Source organism: Narcine bancroftii, chromosome 1, assembly GCF_036971445.1.
Source record: "Narcine bancroftii isolate sNarBan1 chromosome 1, sNarBan1.hap1, whole genome shotgun sequence".
In the NCBI taxonomy this organism is placed as follows: Eukaryota; Metazoa; Chordata; class Chondrichthyes; order Torpediniformes; family Narcinidae; genus Narcine; species Narcine bancroftii.
Genome location: NC_091469.1, coordinates 229,956,545 through 229,979,050, shown reverse-complemented (window position 1 = coordinate 229,979,050; position 22,506 = coordinate 229,956,545). Strand labels below are relative to the sequence as shown.

The 22,506-nt window shown below is 40.4% G+C and overlaps 2 long non-coding RNA genes across 5 annotated transcripts in view; one reads left to right on the top strand and one right to left on the bottom strand.

The window, feature by feature from the left end:
- LOC138740067 (uncharacterized) overlaps positions 1 to 19,309 on the top strand; it is a 75,643-nt gene extending 56,334 nt beyond the window's left edge. Inside the window, exon 3 of the long non-coding RNA XR_011342651.1 lies at positions 19,218 to 19,309. This is a non-coding gene — a long non-coding RNA (uncharacterized lncRNA). The remainder of the gene's footprint in view (positions 1 to 19,217) is intronic.
- The window catches only part of LOC138740050 (uncharacterized), a 108,484-nt gene that overhangs the window by 50,722 nt on the left and 35,256 nt on the right, over positions 1 to 22,506 (bottom strand). The window lies entirely within an intron of this gene.

Here is a 22,506-nt window from a genome sequence, read left to right as displayed (position 1 = left end):
GTCCCGCCACCAGTACGTAGAGGTCTGCCACTGAAGCAGCTGATCTCATTCACGATGCACAGTGAGACAACTGGCACTGGTTCTGGGGGGAGGGGTTGTGTGGCAGTGTACATAATTGCAGCGGAAAATCAGCCCCGCTGTCAGCCTGGCAGCCATGGCAAAAGTGGCTTTTCAAGTCCTTCTCTTCCGGTACAGACTGTAAGTACATGTACACGCTGACGTCAGCATGACATGAGCTTTGGAACGTGAGGGGCGGAGCCCTGAAGGCCTTAAAGGCTGCAGCGTGAACTGTAAAGTAAATGAGTTGTGCTAAATGAGCTCACAGCCTACTGTCTCAGTTCTTTTCGCTGCCCTCACACACAACCCACTACAACCTCACTCTTGTCTGCATTAAATTCCATGAGCCATTTTTCAGCCCATTTTCACAGTTGGTCCAGATCGCTCTGTAAGCTTTGAAAGCCTTCCTCGTTGTCCACAACGCCTCCAATCTTAGTGTTGTCAGCAAACTTGCTGATCCAATTTCCCACATTATTATCCAGATCATTGATATAGATGACAAACAACAATGGTCCCAGCACCCTAAGGCACATCACATCTAGGAACAATAAGAAACGAAAATTTAAATTGACACATGCATCAAGCAGGAGCTTCCAAATGGAACTAATGCAGCTAATTTTTAATGGTGCATGTATGATATCTGCAACTGTAGAGCAGGTTCCAATGCTGATGGTCTGAAGTTAATTGTGTTTACATCACAAGCTCCAAATAGGAGAAGGTCGAGGAGTTTTTTTTCCTTAAATGCACAGTGCATTCCGCATCTTGCAGGTTGGAATATAAGAAGGCTCGGCAGCGGCTCTACTTTGAGAGGAGTTTGAGGAGATTCGGTATGTCCCTGAAGACTCGCAAAGGCTTCTACAGGTGTACAGTAGAGAGCAGGCTGCATGGTATGGAGGTGCCTAACTCCATACCATGCAGAAGAAGAACTCCTGCACAGACAAGAAAAAAATCAGGACCAAGAAAAACACCAGAGGGTTGTTATCTCAGCCTGCGACATCACAAGAATCAGTCTCCACTCCATGGAGGACATCAACATGAAACGGTGTCTTAAAAAAGCAGCCTCTCTCCTCAAGGACCCCATCCATCCCCACCCAGTCCATGCCCTCTCCACTCTGCTACCATCAGGAAAAAGGAACAGGAGCCTCAAAAACAGCTTCTTCCCCGCTGCCATCAGGTTCCTGAATGAACAATGAACTATAGTTTGTTTTGCCTTTTATTTCTCTTTCATTATTTTTATTTATTTTGTAATGTGGTTTCTGTAAAAATGATTGCACTGTGATGGTACAGCAAAATGAAGAATTCCGCGACATGCTCATGACAATAAATTCTGATTGTCATTCGGATATTGTGATCACAGGCAAATCAATGCAGGGATTAGCATTTCTTTAGTAAACAATTTCTAGGCACAGAGAATTTCAAGTCCCTTTTGGGAGAATGCGAAGGACCATATAACATCGTTCAAAAAGGTAAGAAAGATGTCACCTTATTACCCGGCAAATAGTTTCAATCCACTGTATATATATAGAGATATATATATCTACTTAGCAAATGAAATCTCTGTCTGGAAATTCATTTCTGACGATGGTTTTAAATGCATGATATTAGCAGCATCAGTGAGTGTTGACTTTGCCTCCGAAATTCATTCCAAATGAAGTGAATTTCAAAGACAATGTACAATGCATTGATGTTGCTCTATAACCTGTTTAGTGCTGCGGAATGGGAATGTATCGTTCGGCAGCAGAAGTGCTACCAAGCTGACGTCAGAGTACTATTGCAGCTGTAGATATTTGTGCTCCAGATTAAGTTGGCTTTCCAGAATTTTGCTTCGAGCTCAGTTAACTTTCAGTGCCTCTGTGAGGAACGCGTAACTCGAGAAAACCCAACTCACTGCAGGATGGGGTGATATTTTCGTTTTGCAGTGTTTTGTCCCAGTCCTGTTTAAAATACATTTCTGAGGTAAGTACAGAATGTCATGCAAATCTTTCAACAGATGTGTTTTTTTAAAATCCCTGTCATTCTTTTCTTGATCCCCATCCCCTTAAACAATGGTGAGAGAGGCTTTGAGGAGAGAAATCCACTAAACATTTTGGCACCAAGTTGCCATCAATAAACAAGTATTTCATCAATCACCAAGTCTCCAGACAGTTCTCTGACCCAATGGATCAACTTTTCTTGCACTAGGTATTTGAAATATTTTCAGTTCCTTTAGCTGTCTGAACAGATTTCAATGGGTAACGTATGATTGCCAATCAGAGACATCATTCGAGCTTTTCTGCAAATCAGATAAGTATTTTTCTCAGTTCCAAGATAATTGAAAAGAACACTGGCCTGACTGGCTGTGTCCTACTCTGCTTTATACTGGAATCTTTTGTATATTCTTCCAACAATATTTTCTTTTTAGACAATAAATATTTGTCCTCAAAAATATTTTGTATTTTTGTATAGATAGATAAATTTAGCTCCGTGGTGCATAGGTTTTGGGTCAAATCGATTTCCAGTAAGATATCTCAAAAGTTGAACATTTGTGGTGCAATTCACACTGGCTGCCATTTAGTGGAATATCAGAGTTTATGCAAGGTCCCCACACCCCGCCTCAACCTATCGGAAGGCCAGAAATAATTTAACAGCAGATTGCTGGGAATGTGAAATTCAATTATGGCATTGATTCATCTTCATTATCCTTTTGGTCTAAAAACACCATCTGGTCACGTTTGCATTTCTTGACCCTCTGAAAGAAGCTCAGAATGAGGTAGTGGCAAAGGGAGAATGGAAAGATGTGCAATGACATGATCTGCAGCTTGCCAAACATCAAAGACTGGGGATAATAAGAATGTGGATGGAAGAAACAGAAGACACCATGGTTATAGGTATCTAGTGGTCAAGAATCTTAGTCTCATCTAACATCCATTATAATAACTGTTGCCTTTCTTTGGGGGTGATTGACAGTCAACTATGATTCAACAGCACTAACCTAGAAGGAATTGTGATGGTGAGTTGGCAGTGTGTTTGAATGCATTTCCTTTCTTGATGGAATACCTGGCAGAGTGAGTAAACTGCCAGGACTGTATCTGAGGGCTTTGTAAATGTTGAGGATTGCACCACAGCTCAAGAAGATTGCTGGTGGATGAATGATGGGGTGCCATGAACTCGGTAATATCTAAAGCCAATGGGACATTTCATGAGATGGACATCCAATGTTGTTTTCAATTGCCTATTGTGTGAAATCGCTGAAGTTTTTTTTTCAGTGCTCCAACTAAGTTCCTGCTGCTTGAATCCTGGTACTAACTCCCACAGCTATCTTTTTGCTCTACTCTCACAATATCTATTTGGTGTGTCTCGTTTCCACCTATTCTAATGCCTCCTGCTCATAGGCTGACAATTCCTTGCACCAACTTTCTCCCACAAAGGTATTATCACTGTTCTCCTGTTTAGAATAAGCTCCAGATGTCTGTCAGCATCTGATGCAAGTAGATTGGATTTCCAAATGAGAAAATGCAGAGGAATGTTAAGAGATATTGGCCACTGCATTGTCTCCTCGTGAAGGGATAAACCAATGAAAACCGTGGTTACCGTTGATTGAAATCCGACTGAGCTGGTCACTTGTCCTCCCTGCATCAGTTGTCTTCCCTCCCTGAAACTGATATTGTTGTTCAATCGTTATGATTCTGGCAACCAACTTACAAATAGATTTTGTATTAATTTTTAAATTTTAAAGTTAGACATGCAGGCCCTTTCACCTGAAAGGGAAATGCCAGGAAAATAGATAAGGGCTGGGAGCAAACATTTCAGGGTTTTCGAGACATCTTACATAAGAACAAGAATTGGGAACAGGAGTAGACCATCAAGCATGCCATTCATTAAGATTTTGGCTGATCTGGCGCTGGTCACAGCTTCATCAACACCTGTCTTTCCTCCATAACCCTTGATTCGCTGCAAGATATATTTCATATTTTGCTGGGACTTGGGAGCCTCTGTAGATTCACTGCTCTCTAAGAAAAGCAATTCCTTCTCTGCTCAGTCCTAAATCTATTCTCCTGATCCTTAAAGACAATGTCCTTCTAATTCCAAACCCACCTACCAGTGGAAACAACTTTCCTTCCTCTTTTGTATCCATCCCTTTTAGTCAAAAAATGTCTGAGGAAATTTTAGGGAGACCTTTGCAAAAAGCACTATTGGTCTAGCTGAGAACCTTTGCATTACTATAGGACACCTAACAGCTGATCAGCTCCTTGCCTATTCCACCAAATAATTACAAGAGCACCAATGCTCTTGTACATGGAACCATGGAACAGTACAGCACAGAAACAGGCCCTCTGGCCCATCTTCTCTGTGCCAAGCTTTTCCATCTAGTCCCATCAGCCTGATGTTGCCAGGCATCCCGTATTTACAGGACATGTCCTGAATTTAATGATTTTGTCCAGTGTGCTGTTTTGACTTGTATCAGGACACCATGTAGTAAGATTAATTTATCACAATGTATATTAGAAATCATTTGAATTTAAATTTGAGCAGGGTATCCTGAATTTTTATATGGAAAATCTAGTAACCCTAATGGGCCTACTCCTGGACCATATCCCTCCCATCCAAGTACCTATCCAAATATCTCTTAAGTGCTGCATCCACCACGTCCACTGGCAGCTCGTTAATTTCAACCTTTCTTTTGTCTGTCGCCCATTTTGGACTCTGCTCAAAGTTTATGGGCCCCCTTCCCTGTGAAGCAGTCAAGTTTAGTTGGTACTTCTCTCCTACAGACCACATGATAATTATTTTATGATTTCAGTCCATGCTCCCGCTTAAATGTGCTGTGGCCCCCAGGAGGGTCTATATGACACCCATTGAGAAAAGCTGCTCCAGTTATCATCTCACACGAATGCAGTGGAAAAAGCTGCTTGCATTAATCCTCTCTCTATGCCTCAAAATTTTGTATACCTCTATCAAATCTCCGCGCATACTCAGCCGTCACAGGGGATAAAGTCCTAACCTATTCAACCTTTCCCTATAACTCAGCTCTTCAAGACTCAACATCCTTGTGAATTTTCTCTTTTCTCTGCACTCTTTCAATCTTATTGATATCCTTCCTGTAGTTCAATACTCTAAATTTGGCCTCACCAATGTCTAATGCAATTTCAACATAACATCACAAATTATTGTCGTAATCAAGTCATGAAATATAATGTTTTGTGGCAGCATCACAGGACAAACATTCATATTATAAACATCTTACAACATTACTATAAAAATAATAACAATAATTGTACATGAAAAGTAAGGTAGTGTCTTTGGTTAATTGATTATTCAGGAATCTGATGGTAATGGGGAACAAGTTGTCCTTGTGCCACTGAGTGCTCGTCTTTAGGCTCCTGTACCTTTTCTCTGATGGTAGCAGAGTGAAGAGGGAATGTTCTGGGTGGTGGGGGTCTTTGAGGATAGAGGTTGCTTTTTTAAGACACTGCCTCATGTAGATGTCCTCGATGTCGCAGGCCGAGTTAACAACCCTCTGGAGTTTATTCTTGTCCTGAGATTTGGTGCCTCCATACCAGACAGTGATGCATCCAGCCAGAATGCTCTCCATGGTACACCTGTAGAAGCTTACAAGAGTTTTCAGTGACATACTGAATCTCCTCAGACATCTCACAAAGTATAGCCACTGCCGAGCCCTCTTTGTGATTGCATCAATATGGAGATTCCAGGACAGATCCTCAGAGATGTTGTCACCCACTCAATGCTTTCATTTATGAAGGACAATGTGGCCAAAAGTTCTCTTTTATGACTTATGATCCTTTCCACCTGTGACACCTGCTACCACAGCTCGAGGGACATGAGTTCACTTCTAACCTATTGTGTGGAGTTTGCACATTCTCACCATGGCTAGACAAATTTCCTCTGGGTAATCCAGTTTCTTTTCACATCCCAAAGAGGTGTGGGCTGGCTTAAATTTATTTTTTTAATTTTAAATTTTAAATGTAGACATACAGCACAGTAACAGGCCATTGTGGCCCACAAGTCCATGTCACCCAATTAACCTACACCCCCGGTATGTTTTGAAATGTGGGAGGAAACCAGTGCCTGGGGAAAAAAATACTTCCTTATACAATCCTGAATAAGAACTAAGGGTGTTATGGTGTTGCAATTAAATGGACATACTAGTAATCCAGAAACCTAGTTTAACTAATCCAGAGATGTGAATTCAAATCCATCATAGCAGTTGTAGAATGTAAATTAGTCAAATAACATGAAACTTTAAACATCTTGGTTCAGTAATGCTATATTTTTCAATTTAGACATGTAGCAAGGCCCACGAGTCCAATTTGCACCCCATTAACCTACACCCCTGGTGTATTTCGAACGGCGAGCAGAAACCAGAGACGCCCCCGCCGCCTGGGGGAAAACCCACGCAGACACGAGGAGAACGTACAAAACTCCTTACAGGCAGCAGCAGGATCCGCTGGTGCTACAAAGGTCATGCCAACTGTGCCGCCCCAAAACCGTGAACTTTTCACTGGAATGTATAGAATTTTTCAGAAGCTTACCAGGCTAGGGTCCAGGTCTCAAAATACGAATTAGCCATTCAGGACAGAAATGAGAAGAAATATCTTCATGCAGAGACGTGAATCTTTGAAGATATCCACAGAATAGACTTGGTTCTTGAGTATATTTAAGATAGAATATGATTGTTTATGTATATTTTGGAAATAAAGGGAAATAGGTGAATGACACTGAAGTAAAAGATTAGCCGTGATCTTATTGAATGGCAGAGGAGGCAGCACAGGGGGCGAATGTACAAATACGTACAAATATTCATATTCTACGCCTTGGATTCTTTTAATTTACTTTAGTTCTGATTTGTTCTCTTTTATTGGATTCCTCCGGCTGTAAAACTAGATTCTCTGTATCTATCTCATGGTTTAACTCATTTTAAATCCCATGATTAGATCACCCTCAATCTTTTGACTAAAAGGAATTGTATTCCCGTTTAATTCGTTTTTTATATTATGCTTTCACCTATTAAATTGCAGTATCGTTTGATGGATTTGCACTGCACTTACTCCAAGGCCAAGGTGTCCTTCCTGAGGTGCAGGGTCTAGATCTCTGTCCTTCAGATATGGCCTGACCAGGTTCTCCATGACTTGAATAATTTCCTCCCCTTTGTTTACCTGAGATAAGCCATTCATTGTTGTAATTGCTTTCCGTACCTGCGCATGAATTCCCGGTGGTCTTCTGCAATACAGATCACGAAACAAGAGAGTACCCACAAAGATCAGGCCTCAAGAATATTAGCTTTGTTATTTAAAATTATATTGTCTGTTTATGGCACATGGACCTTTTATGTTGCTTTCTGGATTGCATGTCTTTATTCATATATTTCTGCTTTCTTCTGAAATTTGGCATTCTTTTGCTACAAACATCGAATATCTGCATTCTTGCTGCCATCAGTTGTCTCTTAGAATGCAAAATGCTCAGTAAATGAATTCTGTTCAGCCTGACAATGGTTATAAAAGTGGCTGAGGCTAATACTAACTAGGCTAGTGACTGCATGATTGACTGCACATCTAGTTATAAACATCTCATTAGACATTACATGAGCAGATCTAATATTCTTCCTGTTCTGGATTCATTCCACATCTAACTGTCATGGAAAGTTCTCCTCATTCTATCATCTTTAAAGCCATTGTTACATATATGCCTACACAACCAAAGGTGGTTTGCTTCTTGTGGCTAACAATTCTACCCAACTATTCCAAAATTTAGTGTCGTGCCCCATCTGAGCCGATACATTAAAATTTGCTTTCCAATAATGTGAATGCACTTCCTAATCCTGTGTTTCCTCCAGGTTCAGTAGGAGAAACTTGACTGATGGCACATTCCCATTCACCGAGAGAGCCCCTTGCATTGCCTTTGATTGCATCGCTTCTGTGGGGTCATGAAGCAGCTGCTCCATTTCTGATTTCCTGCTGGTTGAAGAAACCGAAGATCTCTCCTTCCGTCTTGTTTTTGCAGTCCCTGAGAGACCGCAAAGTCAGCCTGAATAACTCATTACCTTGGAATGTTAAGTTATTAGTCATTTCTTCTTTTGACATCCCTCAAATTCTAGCTGTCCCTTGTGGATAAATTGAAATCCGAATGAGGACTGATAATCATATGGCTCTGAATGTCAAATCTACACAGAACAGTTCTATTGCAAGCTGATCCTGTCAGATTAATCGCCTCTCACCTGTCAACATGCACATTAGAGAAGCATTGCCTCGTACTCTTTGCCATTCCATTCTAGATTCTCAAATGACCACGATCAGATTATTTTATGCCATTTACAATATAAACTCCTGCAAAAACACAACTTGAAGAGCATTTCATCACAAACCATGAACTATTCTCGTGTTAACTGCCACCAACTCACTTGACCTGTCGTTGGCACTTGGGTCTGACTCACTCAGTTACCTCTTCCTGACAGCCTAACGTTGATTCCCCTAGTGCAGGTATTTCTCAGCTCATGTTTGTGTGGTCTAATGTTTGTTGGATTTCAATCTGATCAGCAGCACCTTCTGTATTCCCTGAAGCCCTTTGCATCTTTTTGAGGGATGCACACTATTTCCAGGTCTGATGTATGGGAAGACAATGCAGCAGTAAGGAGTGTTTATAAGAATAAAATGGACGACTATCAGCAAGAATGTATGTGGGTATTTAGACCAAAAGAACGTGCAGGGAACGAGGGTTGAATGTAGCAGATTAAATTAAGATTCTTAAAGACTCTGTATTTCCTCGCACTGTTGACAGCAAAGGAGATTTGGAATATTTTACTTTAGAACTAATAGTTTTATGATTTGAATTTACAGTTTTATAATTGAGAATGAAATGACTCTTCCAGGGCATGAAATGCAGTAGTTGGTATGTTACTCTTGTGATTTTAGTAGTCTTGTTCACATTAAAAATTAAATAGAAGCGTTAAACCATAAAATCCAACGATAGATGAATGTTGATCATAATTCACAAATCTGGACCACTCCTCCCCTTGCTTCTTCTCTGACGAGTGATTTTATTTTCTTCCCATAGAATGCTGGAGATTATAAACCATGCAATGCTTTCAGTAATCTTGTTCTGTAAAAAAATTATCACACAATCGTGACTTGAATTCTGATAGCTTTGTAATTTCTTTTTTCTTAAGCAGGATCCTCTGTGCAGGATTTTGCAAAGAAACACAGAAAAAAAAAATTCTGCTCCTGAGCTTCTAGTCTGAGCCACATCCCAATATTTGCAATCATTATTCAATGTTAGACTTGTTATAAAACAAAACAAAACAGAGAATGCAGAGTCCAAAAATCTAAAACAAACAGATGCCATTTAACAAATAGGCAGGAAATAAGTCTCTTTGTTTTTGTTCATTCTTCATTCATTTGTACAAGGCATGGCAACACTAGCATCTGCTTCTCCAACCAAATTGTTTTTGATAAAGTTATAAAGTAAAATACCCAGTATCCAGGATTGGTAGATGCCGATTAAATGAATTTTCCGGTTGCTTGAGATTGTGTGTTGCGTGTTAGGTGAACTAACTAGTAGGGGGCGTCAATTTTAAACGTTCATTTTTTTTACCTACCAGTAGTTATTTTCTGTGATTTTTTTTTTTTTTGCCAGTTGTTTGAGGCAGCTGATTTCTTGAATTCCGATAATGGAAGTAAAATTTTTCTTGAGTATGGTTTGGTACTTCAATTGTTCTTTTAGGTATGAAATTTCAGGATTATAACTTGAAAATAATAAAAGATGAACAATATAGACCCAAACAAGCTCATTCCTCAACTTCATGCTCTGGGCCTCTGTGCCCACTCTGCCAATGGATCCTTGACTTCCCACTGAAGAGATCTCAATTGGTGAGATGGACGATGACATCTCCTCCGCAATCACAGTCAATCACAATGCTCCTCAATGCTCTACTGCACCACACCCCTCCTCATCCCATACCTACAACTGCATAGCTAAATCATCGTCAAAGTTGCTGATGAAGCCATAGTAGTGGGGTGGGCAAAAAGTAATGACGAGAAAGAATGCAGATTGAAAGTCTTGTCACGTGGTTTCAAAACAACAAGCTGCCCTTCAATATCAATAAGACCAACAAAAAAAAGATCTTTGACTTTTGGAGAGGGAGTGGGGGTCTTAATGTATCGGCTCAGATGGGGCACGACAATAAACTTTGGAATAGTTGGGTAGAATTGTTAGCCACAAGAAGCAAATCACCTTTGGTTGTGTAGGCATATATGTAACAATGGCTTTAAAGATGATAGAATGAGGAGAACTTTCCAGGACAGATTGATGTGGAATGAATCCAGAACAGGGAGAATATTAGATCTGCCCACGTTAATGGTGCTGTAGTTGTACTAATAGTTAGCTTTGAGTCTTTTCAATATTTCCAATGTCCTGATCTGACTCAAACATGTGTCAAGAAAGTACAACAACACCTCTACTTACTCAGAAGGTGAAGGAAGTTTGGCTTGTCTCCCTTTTCCCTCAACTTCTGCAGGTACACCATAAAAAAAACCTACTGGATGCATCGCAGCTTGGTTTGGGAACGCCTCAGCTGAAGATCAGATGAAGCTACAGAAGGTGGGGAATGCAGCTCAAAACATAATACAAACTTCCCTCCCATCCATGAACTCCATCTACATCTCCTGTTGCCCAAAAAAGGCAGCTAACAAATAAAAAGACCCATCACATCCCAGACACATTCTCTTTTCTCTCCTCCCATTTGGGGAGAAAGCTTAATAGTGGGAAAGCATACACTACAGGCTTAAAGACAGTTTCTTCCCCACAGCCATCAGGCTTCTGACTGAACCCTATAATAGTAATATCATACTGCCCTTGCAAGGTGCTAATTGCTCTTTCTTATTATTGCAATTCTAGGCTCTGTGACTGTTCTCCTAACATTTGCAATATAGAAAGTGGAAAGTTAGGAGTAAGGAAATATGTCATTGGTGTGCTTTTATAGCCACTGTATGTATGTGTTGGGATCCGTTATGTTTCTAGTGAATGGCGACTACTAGGATAGTTGTTAGTTAAATTCTTGTGATTTGATTTAGGCACTGAACAATGGACATCCCCAAGGAGGAAGGAAAAGATGGAGAGACTTGGAGCAGGTCTCTGTCCTGAGGAACTTCTGCATTGCTTTTGATGATAAAAATAATCCACAATAACCAAAACATCTTCCTTTGCACTGAGGCTGACATTAACCAGTGGAGAGTTATTGTTCTGAATCTTACTGAGAGGAGATTAATGGGGCAGTAATTGGTCAGACTCTACCTCTCCTACTTTTTGTGGGCAGGCATATCAGTTAAATTTTGCGAGATACCAGTGTAAAAATATTAGAGGGGGAATGGTTCTGGAGTGTGGCTTTTGCATTACAAACAAAATGTTTATTTTGGCTAATGGCTTTTGCTGTATTCAATGAAGTAATTTCATGTGGAGGAATGATTTTGATAAATCACAAAAATACACTAATTGCAGTGTAGTTTCATGTGCATCTGGTTTGAATGCGCACAGAAGCCAGTAGGCATACACAAAGACATAAGTCAAGGACAACATAATTCATACATTCCTACCCTAAAGAATGCATCTTACAAGCAGCGCAGTTTCCAATTGCAGATACAAGTGTTAACTGGTCATTTAAAATCAGTTCCTGTCTTGGTAAAAGGGCACATCCCTGCCTAGATCCCTTCTAGGGAATCTAACAATTTCCAAGAGTTAATTTCCTTGAGGCTAAGCTTCTGCATTCCATCAATGTTCTCTGCTGTCTATGTTAATCCTGGCATCCCAGGCTTTCAGCTGCTAATCTCACTGCTTCCCACCTCTACAATATTTTCCCATAATCATCTCCTAGACCAACCATTCCTCCTCCGTGATCTTGTTATCCCTTTGATTTCTTTTTCTAACCGTCTACTCTGTCCGGCTCTTTCAATAATTCCCACTTGCTCTGTGACTTTCACCCTTCAAGGGTAGGATTTGAGGAAAACCATCCCAATTGGTGTGAAAGACCAGGAAAGGTGTGCAATGTGCATTAGGCATCATGTGAATGAGGACAGTGAACTCATCCAACTTTGCACAAACCTGGAATGGTCACCTGTTCAATCCATGAAAAAAGTCTATCCTTTCATTCAATGTCAGAATAATTATTTATTAAATGTAATGTATTTGATGTGAGGATTGCTGCAATGGTACAAGAAATGTCGGTATTGAGCAATTCCATGTACATAATTAAATCTTCTCTGCCTGTTCTATGTGACGGACGGATTGAAAAATAGACCTGAGACTTCAATGGGAGCTATGATGCTTTGTGCATGTTGCTGATAAAAGCTGCAGAAAGCAATGCAGTCATATACATTTTTTGTACACTTAATTTTGTAGTCAAATATATATCAAGAAATAACCATTACCCGACTACATAAATTGAAATGAAAAAAGATCAATGATAGAGACTATTCATATTTCAAAACAGCCCCATTCTCCCTTCCCAATTAACAAAACCCCAAGATAGAAAAAAAGGAAGGAAAGGAAAAGAAATTGTATAAGAGAGAAAGATACAGAAAAGCAAGAACAAGGAACAGTCAGGATCCGGGATCAGAGGAGCTAATTCCTTCACTTGTCTAGATCTCAAACAGGGGAAAGAACAAGGAGGTAGAACTCAAGAACAGAATAATTCAACCCTGCATTCTGCAAGTATGGCTGTTGTTACCTGCAAAAATGTGTTATATTTCTTCCTTGCATTATAAGTAATTTTCTTAAGGAGAACACAAATATGCATTTCTGCATTCCACCAGGCTATATCCAGAAGGGAATCAGACTTCCAAGTTACTGCCATACATTTCCTGACCACTGCAATTTAATTTTAAGAAGTTCTATTTGATACTTGGACAGCCTCATTTTTGGTCTTGTATTTCCTAAGAGAAACAATTCTGGACTTCATGGCAATTGTTTCTCAATAATCTGGTCTAATAAAATTCTTAAATGTTCCCAAAAAGGTTTCACTTTAGGGCATGACCAGGTGGAATGTAAAAAGGTTCCCATTTCTGATATAATATTCTTAACAACACAATCTTATGTTACTTTCATTTCAAAGCTTTTTTCATTAGGAATGCCCATAATGTTCCCAGAGGGCAGTAAAATGGAGATTCTGATTTGAAAGGGAAACACAAGGAAGTTTTATCTGCAATGTATTCCTTACTTCAGTTGGGAACTCCCAAGTGGAAGTTATATAAATCAAAACAAAGATGGGAAATCAGACTTGAATATTAGTATTGGTGATTAAAAAGTGGTCTGATTTATGTCAGGAGAGCATGACCAATACAATATATGTAAGATATAGTTTGGTGCAATATATCTTTTTGCAACAGCTATATCTTATCCCGCAGAAATCACATAAATTATACTCTAATATATCGGATATATGTTTTAGAGGCAGTGAAGAAATGGAGCCATATTTGAACAGCATCTCAATTCAAAGCTAATGCCTGAATGGCCCTGCGTATTCCTTTGCATCAAATAATTATACAATTATCCTTTACAAAATGCATTGCTCTCTGTCTCAACCATTTCTGAGGCAAGCGATTCCATCTTCCAATACCAATCCACACAAAGCAATTCATTTGTATGCTGTATGTGACCATTTTAAATTCATGGCCCTTACTAACTACAGTCCTTCAGTACAGGAAGCAAGCCTTTCTATTCATTCTATCAAAACCATATTTTAAAAGCCTCTGTTGTGTTTCCTCTAAGGCAACATTTGCTTTGGTGGAAACTGAACACTATTCTAGCCTTGCCTCACAACTCTAAATCTCCCCAGCAGCAACCTGAAAAATATAAGCCTCTACAGCATTAATGTCTTTCTTATAATCAAATATTTCAAACGGCACATAGTAATCTAAAATTTGGTTGCTGCTTCTTTCTACATAGTAAAGAAATTTATTTTCCATAAGGACAAATTAATGTAGCAGGTGCTGGGTTGACATATGTGTTTGGTAATAAAGACAGTGCTAATTAGACAGAGTCTCTTATTCATGAGGCCTGTATATTGTGATCAAGACTTCAGGACTGCTTATTTACGGAATTAAGGAAAAGTCATGTCAACCAGTGATTAATACATTCATCCCCTGGCTGCACATGGCCCATAATTTTTTTTTTCATTTCCTGCCAAACTGGACCTCGTGGTCTTTTGTTTCTATTGTTTCCATGTGCTGAATGACAAAATTAGGAACTTCTGAGTGGGCAGAGCGAATTTAGAAAACCTTATTTAGAAAAACATATCAAATTAGCATTTTGCAGGTTGGAAATCAGTCAATTAAATAAATAAATTAAAGCTGCTATCAAAACAAGTTTGCATTGGTAATGCTGACAGGAGACTACTGGATTGTTGTTAAAGACCCATTTGTCTCACTGATGTCCTTCTGGGAAGGGGAAATTGGTTCTTACCAGGTCATGTTATGTATAACTCAGGAATGCCTTTGAAATAACTAAGCTACACACTCAGTAGTGCAAGAATTAAATTGAATGTCCTGCCAGGCAATGACCAAGGTGAGCCTGGTGCATGATCTTGATCTGAAATGGCAACAATTTCTTTATTCCCTCAGTGGCTGCTTGACACGTCAAGTTGTTTCGATGGTTTCTTTTTATGTTCCTGGCCAACTTTCTCTACAAGAGCTGTACCTTGTTAAGCTGAATTGGGATTGATCAGCTTGACCAGATGGATGGCAATGGAAATCTATTTTGTCACAGGACCAGCATTTCTTCACATGAATATGTCATGTTCCATTTCAAAAACAAAAAAAAAATAAACGGAGTGATTTGATCAAATATTTTCATTTACGTTTGCATAGAGTTGTGTGACTGCAGAGCAGATGTGTGGTTGAGGTAGCTGTGGTGACTGTGGGCTTGATAAAGATCTTGGTGGCTAGCCCTCTCCAAAGGAGACAGAGATCAAGAAATGGAAGGAAAAAGTCAGAGATGAAGCGTGTAAATGTGAGAAGATGGTAGAAATTGATGACAAAAGTGATAACATCGTCAATTTCAATGTGCGAGAAGGATGTGACACCAACAATCTCATTAACGCATCAGAGAAAAGGTTGAGAAGTGGTCCTGGAAAAGCCTGGAAAAAGGACTGTTTTGTGATTCCAACAGAAACACAGGCCTAGCTGCAGCCAAGTGGGTGCTCTTAACCTGGAGGAAGTGATTAGAATCAAAGGAAAGGTTGCTGAGCACAAGGACCAGATCTGCCAATCGGATGTGTGTGTGGATGGGGAACTGGGTCAGCCGCCAGTTTGGGATGAAATGACATTCCTGATTGGTGATGGAGGTGTAAAGAGACTGAATTTCCATGGGCTGGTTGGAAATTATTAAAATGGCAGAAAGCATCAGAATGGGAGGCGAACCTTTAGATTCTTTGTGGCTTCTGTTTCTCTGACTGTGAGAGCCATTGGCAATTTTTGCTGATGGTGAATCTGTCTGCCTTTCAACAGACTGAAGGGTCTCTCGTAATATTACACTGTTTTTAATCACATGACAATAAAGAAAGCTTGAATCTTGGAAATTATAACAGGTGGCGCTACAGCATTAGATGCCCCGCCTCCATTGGGCACTATGAGGCGCCACTCAAGATTAATGTGATGCGACAGCAACCTTTTAGGGCTGCTCCATGAAAGGTTAGTTTATGTTTTCCCTCCGCGCTTATAGACGGCCTCCAAGTGGAGACCTGGCATGAAAGGGCTTCACATCTCCTTTCGCAAAGATATAATGAATTCTCTCCCCTTATCATACCCAATTAACTTTTTTTGTTCATCTGGACTCCTCACCCAACCAACAGGTTTGTATTCTGAGATTTCCTGTTATTTGCACATTCTGCTTATTCCTCGAAGAAGGGCTCAGGCTGAAACATCGACAATATATCTTTATCTCCTATGGAAGCTGAAAGACCAGCTGAGTTCCTCCAGCATTTCAATGTGTTTTTTTTTTAACCCTGCACTGCCTGCCTGTTCCCTTTCCCTCTCCTGATGGTGACCCAGCTACCTTCCTCCTTTCTCTTAAGTGTAATTGCGTCCTTGTCCATCCTGTCTATCACCCCTTCAGCATTCCGAATGATCCCGAGTTCATCCATCTCCAGCTCCAATTCTCAAACATAGTCAGTAAGGCACTGGAGATGGGTGCATTTCTTGCACATGAAGTTATCAGGCACACTGCTGACTTCCCTATCTATCCACATTCTCCAAGAGGAGGATGTCCCTGCCCTGACTGCCATATTCACTATCAATTAAGGACAGCGAAACACCTTGATGATGGGCTCAAGCCTGAAATGTTGGTGATGTATCTTTACCTTTGCTACATAACAGCACCTGCTGAGTTTCTCCTGCATCTGTCTGTTTATCCATCAACTAAGGACAGTGGATTAAAGACATAATCTATTAAAGACAGTCTTTTGCATTTGCCACCAGCTTCAATATGATCCCAACACCAATCAAATCATTGTCTCATCTCCCAATTCTGCATTTCACAGAGTCCACTTACTTCATGAATTCCTAGTCAGCTCTTGTGTCCCAACACAATACATCACCTGTCCGTGCAACCGAGGGAAACACCTGTCCATTCACCCCTTCCATTCCAACTGTCCAGGGGCCCAAAATAAGCATTCAAGATGAAGTAGAGATTCACTTGTACTTCTTCCAATCTCATCTACTGCATTCGGTGTTCACAGTGTGGCACCACAATGGTGAAATCAAGCACAGACTGGATAATCACTCTGCATGGCACTTTGATTCTCAATCCCACTCCCTTTCCAACATGTATATCTGCATCCTCCATCCTCCTCCTCTCACCCCTCTCTGTAACGGCATCCTGGGTTTCGTAATGAAAAACCACAGTCTGTCCAGGTCAGTAGCTGAATGTCAACACTGTCACGTTGAGCACTGGTGCACCTCGTGTCCAGTCCGCCCCTGTTCACACTACTGACACATGACTGCAATGTCAGATCCAGCTCCAACAGAGTCATCACGTTTGCAGATGACACAACAGTAGGTGGCCTCAGCAGAAACCACAGAGAAGAGGTAGAATGACTCGTGAAATGGTATGAGAATAACAACCTCAGTCTCAAGGTGGACAGCACAAAGGAGATGATTGTAGACTTCAGGAGGACCAGGGATGACCACCATCCACTACACATTAATAACACAGTAGTAGAGCAAGTGGAGAGCCTCATATTCCTCAGAGTCCACTTAAGAATTGACCTATCCTGGACACATAACATCTCCTTACTTGTCAGGAGGGCGCAACAGCACTTCCTTAGAAGGTTGAGATGGGCAAGGCTACCGGCCATTATTCTGTCAGCTTTCTACAAAAGCTCTTTCAAGAGCGTCCTGGCTGGCTGCATTACAGATAGAGGAGTTACAAAGCCAGATCCTGTAGGCTGAGAACAGCTTCTTCCCACAGAGAGTGACACTGCCAAATGACTCCTAAAACAACTCTTCTTAACAATAATAATTTTTATAATATGTAAATATATTTTAATATATGTGTGTATGTACACACACACACACACACACACACACACACACACACACACACACACACACACACACACACACACACACACACACACACACACACACACACACACACACACACACACAATTTGTAACTTGTTTGCCATAAATTGCACTGTTCTGCACCATGGACCACAGAACGCTGTTTCGTCAGGTTGTACTGATACTGATGACAAATAAACTTGAACTTAAACCTCATAGTGAGGTCCAATATAAACTAGATCTTGTCTTCAGTCTAGACATTTTGCATCCTTTTGGAAAAAGCATTGAATTCTCCAACTGGAGGTAATCTGCTCTTTCATTGTTTCCCATTTTCAGCTTTACTCAGTCTTTTTCTTGAAAATAACTTGCTAACAAAATGCACTCAAGCTTTTTTAATTTCTTGATCTGTCTTATATAGGCTTATCTTCATATAGGCTTTAGAGACACAAGAAATGGCAGATGCTGGAATCCGAAGTAAAACTCCAGCTGTGGTTGAATTTTATTGACCTGCTCTTGGAGAGTTCCTCCAGGAGCTCATTTCATATTAGACTTTAAAATTGACTTCTATTACCTGGCTCTTTGCTCCTTGAAGTGAAACACAAAAGTCTGAAGACACTATGATTGTAATAAAAACACAAATTTTGGATATGAAAATAAGCCCATATAAGGCAGATCAAGAGTTTAGAAAGCTTGAGCACACTTTAACTCGGACTGCGACATCACAGGCACCAGACTTCACTCCATCGAGCACATCGACATGAGGCAGCGTCTTCAAAAAAGCATCTTCTATCCTCAAAGAGCCACCAGGACATGCCCTCTTCACTCTGCTACCAGGAGCCGAAAGATGACCACTCAATAGCACAAAGACAGCTTCTTCCCCGTTATGATTGGATTCCTGAATGACTTATGAACCAAGGACACTGCCTTACTTTTCATGCACTATCTTTGTATTTATTTATTTATAGTAATGTTGTAAGATGGTTATAATATGAACGTTCACACTATGAAGCTGCCACAAAACAGCGAATTTCAGGACTTGTTCATGACAATAAATTTTGATTCTGAGCTCAGCATGTCTTGCAGTGTCCAGTAAAGATAAACACTGTAACTAACATTGCAGGTTTGGTCACTTCTTTGAGGTATGAGTAAAAAGCAGGCAGGCGCAGGAATGAAAAGGCTGGGGAGGGAAGGAGGGGACGAGCAAAAAGCAATAGACAAAAGCTCCTTGCTCTGATTTGAAAACTGTAAGCCCTCCTCTCTCCCTTGTTCTTAGGAAGGGCCACTGATGCCATGATTTCAGCTGCAACTCCACTGACTGAATTCTTCCAGCGTTTCTGTTTTTGAAAGCACGGATCGTGTTGTGATAAAAATGGAATCTGATTCATTTCATGCCAACACTCTTATGATGACATAATTAATGTGTTAAACTTCTGGTGACAGTTCCAATTTTATATGTAAATAGAAGTGTTTATAATTATGAGTTGAAAGGCAGTAATGCAGTCATTAGATTGTTAATGTTGCGATAACTATTGATGGAATATGTATTTTACGATGAATGCGTTATTGCATTTCTTTTTCATGTCTTTGTAAACTGCATCTGCTCTTCATTCTTTTTAGGCAACAACACGGGAGAATCAGGAGAATGTGAAAACATGTTGTCTGCAAAATTCAGCTATTAAATCGCAACACATGGTGAACAGTTTTTCATATGAAGGAATGCAAATACCCATTTATGACTCAAATTACAATTGTTGCCACATTGGTTAGGATGTAAAGATGAGTAGAGGATTTATACACCATAGCCAAATAGTATCATTCAGTGTGAAATCCGGTGCTCACCAACTGGAGTTAAATCACTCTCTAATGTTCTCCCTTTGCCTTGTGTGGTTCAGCAGGATGAAGCAACCTTGCCGGTGCTATTTAAAAGGATCATCAACTTGGGTTAGTTGCTGATTGATTTCTACAAGCTGTTGTAATGATTTTACATGGATTTTATGTTTTCTGGAGATCATTATAGTTGCGACTGTCTACAGGGAGCAGTTTTTCAGATGCCGAATAAAGTTGTCCTGACTTCAAGGCATCTGCAGAAGAGTGCCCATTTTATCTCAAGCAACACAGACTTGTTGCACATAATGCTAGCATTGATATATAGAATGATGGCATGACAACCTTTGATTGTAAGAGGCGCTTAAGGCAATTTCTGCTCATGGTGAATCTGTCTGCATTACAGCAGGCAAAACCAATGTCATGTAATACGACACTGTTTTATTAAAATCCTTTCATCATTTACTTATTTACATAACTATATCCTAATTATATATGGTATTGTTCTGAATTATTGGCGCATTGTAAACATGGATGCAATCTTCTCCATCTCTCTATCAATGTTGGGGCAATTAAAAAACACTCTTGACCTCACCAGGATATCGATGATTTTCAGTATGTTTGGCATCTACAATCCATTTATTTTTTGAAATGCTTGGAATGCCCACTCGATATATCCATTTTAAATATACCGTTAGTTATTTTGTTTAATAGTTCAAACCTGCAATTATAGAATGGCTGCAAAGTTGACTCTGTTCTTTACTAAAGGTCGATAATAGAATTGCTTTTGCCATATGTGTCCTTCTGCTTGATGGAACAGTTTGTCGAGGTGTTGATCTGCAACTCCTAATGATTTTCTGTCAACAAAATATCACCTTATAGTCCTGTTATCTCACACTACAGACGTTGGTAGCCAAGATGGTAAATATGTCCTGGGCAGCAGTTGCAGATTCATTTTTCATAAGGCCTTATTGCAAACTTTTTCCTTTATGCTAATGTTCATTCAGACAGAGATACGGAGGAGCTGCCTTTCCCAGAGGGTTGTGAATCTGTGGAATTCTGTGCCCCGTGAGCAGTTGAGGCTGCCTTATTGAATGTATGTATGACACAAGTAAATACAGATTTCAGATTTATTGTCAAAGTATATATATGACATCACATACAACCCTGAGATTCCTTTTCTGCGGGCAAGGCAGAATTACTACTTATTAGTAGTGAAAAAAATAAACCATTCACGTAAACATGTAAACAAATAAAGAACTGAAAACAGATAATGAATGTAAACAAACTGAGCTTGCAAAACCACTTATTGGTAGAGTAAAAAATTGTACTCTAGAAAATACTTATACCTGTAATCAAATAAAGATATGTAGACAAACTGCAAAATAGAGATAAAAAAAATAAAGTGCAAAAGTTAGATTCCTTAAATAAGTCTCTGATTGAGTTTGTGGTTGAGGAGTCTGATGGTGGAGGGGTAGCAGTTGTTCCTGAACCTGGTGGTGTGAATTTTATGGCACCTGTATCTCTTTCCTGATGGCAGGAGTGAGAACAGAGCGTGTCTTGGGTGGTGTGGATCCTTGATGATTGCTGCTGCTTTCCAACGGCAGCTTCCCTGTAGATATTCTCGACAGCGGACAGGACTGTGATGTCCTGAGCTGGGTCCACTACCTTTCGAAGGCTTTATATTCAGGGGTATTGGTGTTCCCATACCAGGCCATGATGCAGCCAGTCAGCACACTTTCAACCCCACCTCTAGAAATTTTCCAGGGTTTATGGCGTTATACCAAACCTCTGCAAACTCCTGAGGCACTGACGTGCTTCCACCATGATGCCATTGGTGTGTCGGATCCTGGAAAGATCTCTGAGATGGTAACTCCCAAGAACTTAAATGTGCTCACCCTCTCCAACTCTAATCCTCCAATAATCACTGGATTGCATACCTCTGGTTTTCCTTTCCTGGTCAACAATCAGCTCGTTGGGTTTGGTGTGAGGTTGTTGTTGGTGCACCTTTCAGCCAAGTTTTCAATCTCCCCCCTCTTTGCTGACTCAACCCCTTCCTTTATACAACCCACTACCGTGGTACCATCGGCAAATTTGTAGATGGTGTCATTGTCATACTGAGCCACACAGTCTTAGGGGTAAAGTAAGTAGAGCAGGGGTTAAGAACACAGCCCTATGGAGCTCCAGTAATGATGGAGATTGTGGAGGAGATGTTTTTACCAATCCTCACTGATCCTCTCATAAACGTCTACAGGTGCACTGTGGAGAGTATTCTGGCTGGTTGCATCACTGCCTGGTATGGAGGTACCAACTTCTCAGGAGAAGAATAAACTCGGCCTGCCACATCACAAGTACCAGACCTCACTCCATCGAGGACATGTGTGTGTGTGTGTGTGTGTGTGTGTGTGTGTGTGTGTGTGTGTGTGTGTTGTGTGTGTGTGTGTGTGTGTGTGTGTGTGTGTGTGTGTGTGTGTGTGTTTGTGTGTGAACTAATGCATTTAATGTACAGGAGAACAATTTCCACAGATCATCTATCAGGTACTCTGCACTTAAATACATGTTAGTGTAGGATTTCACTGCACAATCTGTGGACCTGATCAATCGTGTAATTAAATCAGGTCACCTGGTAACGGATGTTATTTATCTGCTGATTGAGATGCGAATGTTTATCTTGTAAAATCTGCTGTATATTTCAGACTCAGAGGCCCTTCTCTGTTACAAATCCATTTCAAACAGATTATTTTTATTTATTCATTTTGGTGACACCCCCTCTGATGGCATCACCCTTTGCAGTTTGCAACCCCCTAGTGACACTAGTGGGGTGTGGGGTATGGGCCGCGAAATCCCCCCCATGACACTGAGCCTGTTTTATTCGGGAGCTTGTTCCACACCCCCAACTCTCTCTGTGTGAAGAAGTTACTCAGCATGTTCCCCCTAAATTTTTCCCCTTTCACTTTTAACCCACATCCTCTTATTTACAATTACAGCACCGAAACAGGCCATCACGGCCCTCCTTGTCTGTGCTCAAACTCTTACACTCTCCTAGTCCCACTGACCTGCATTCTGCCCATTACCCTCCATA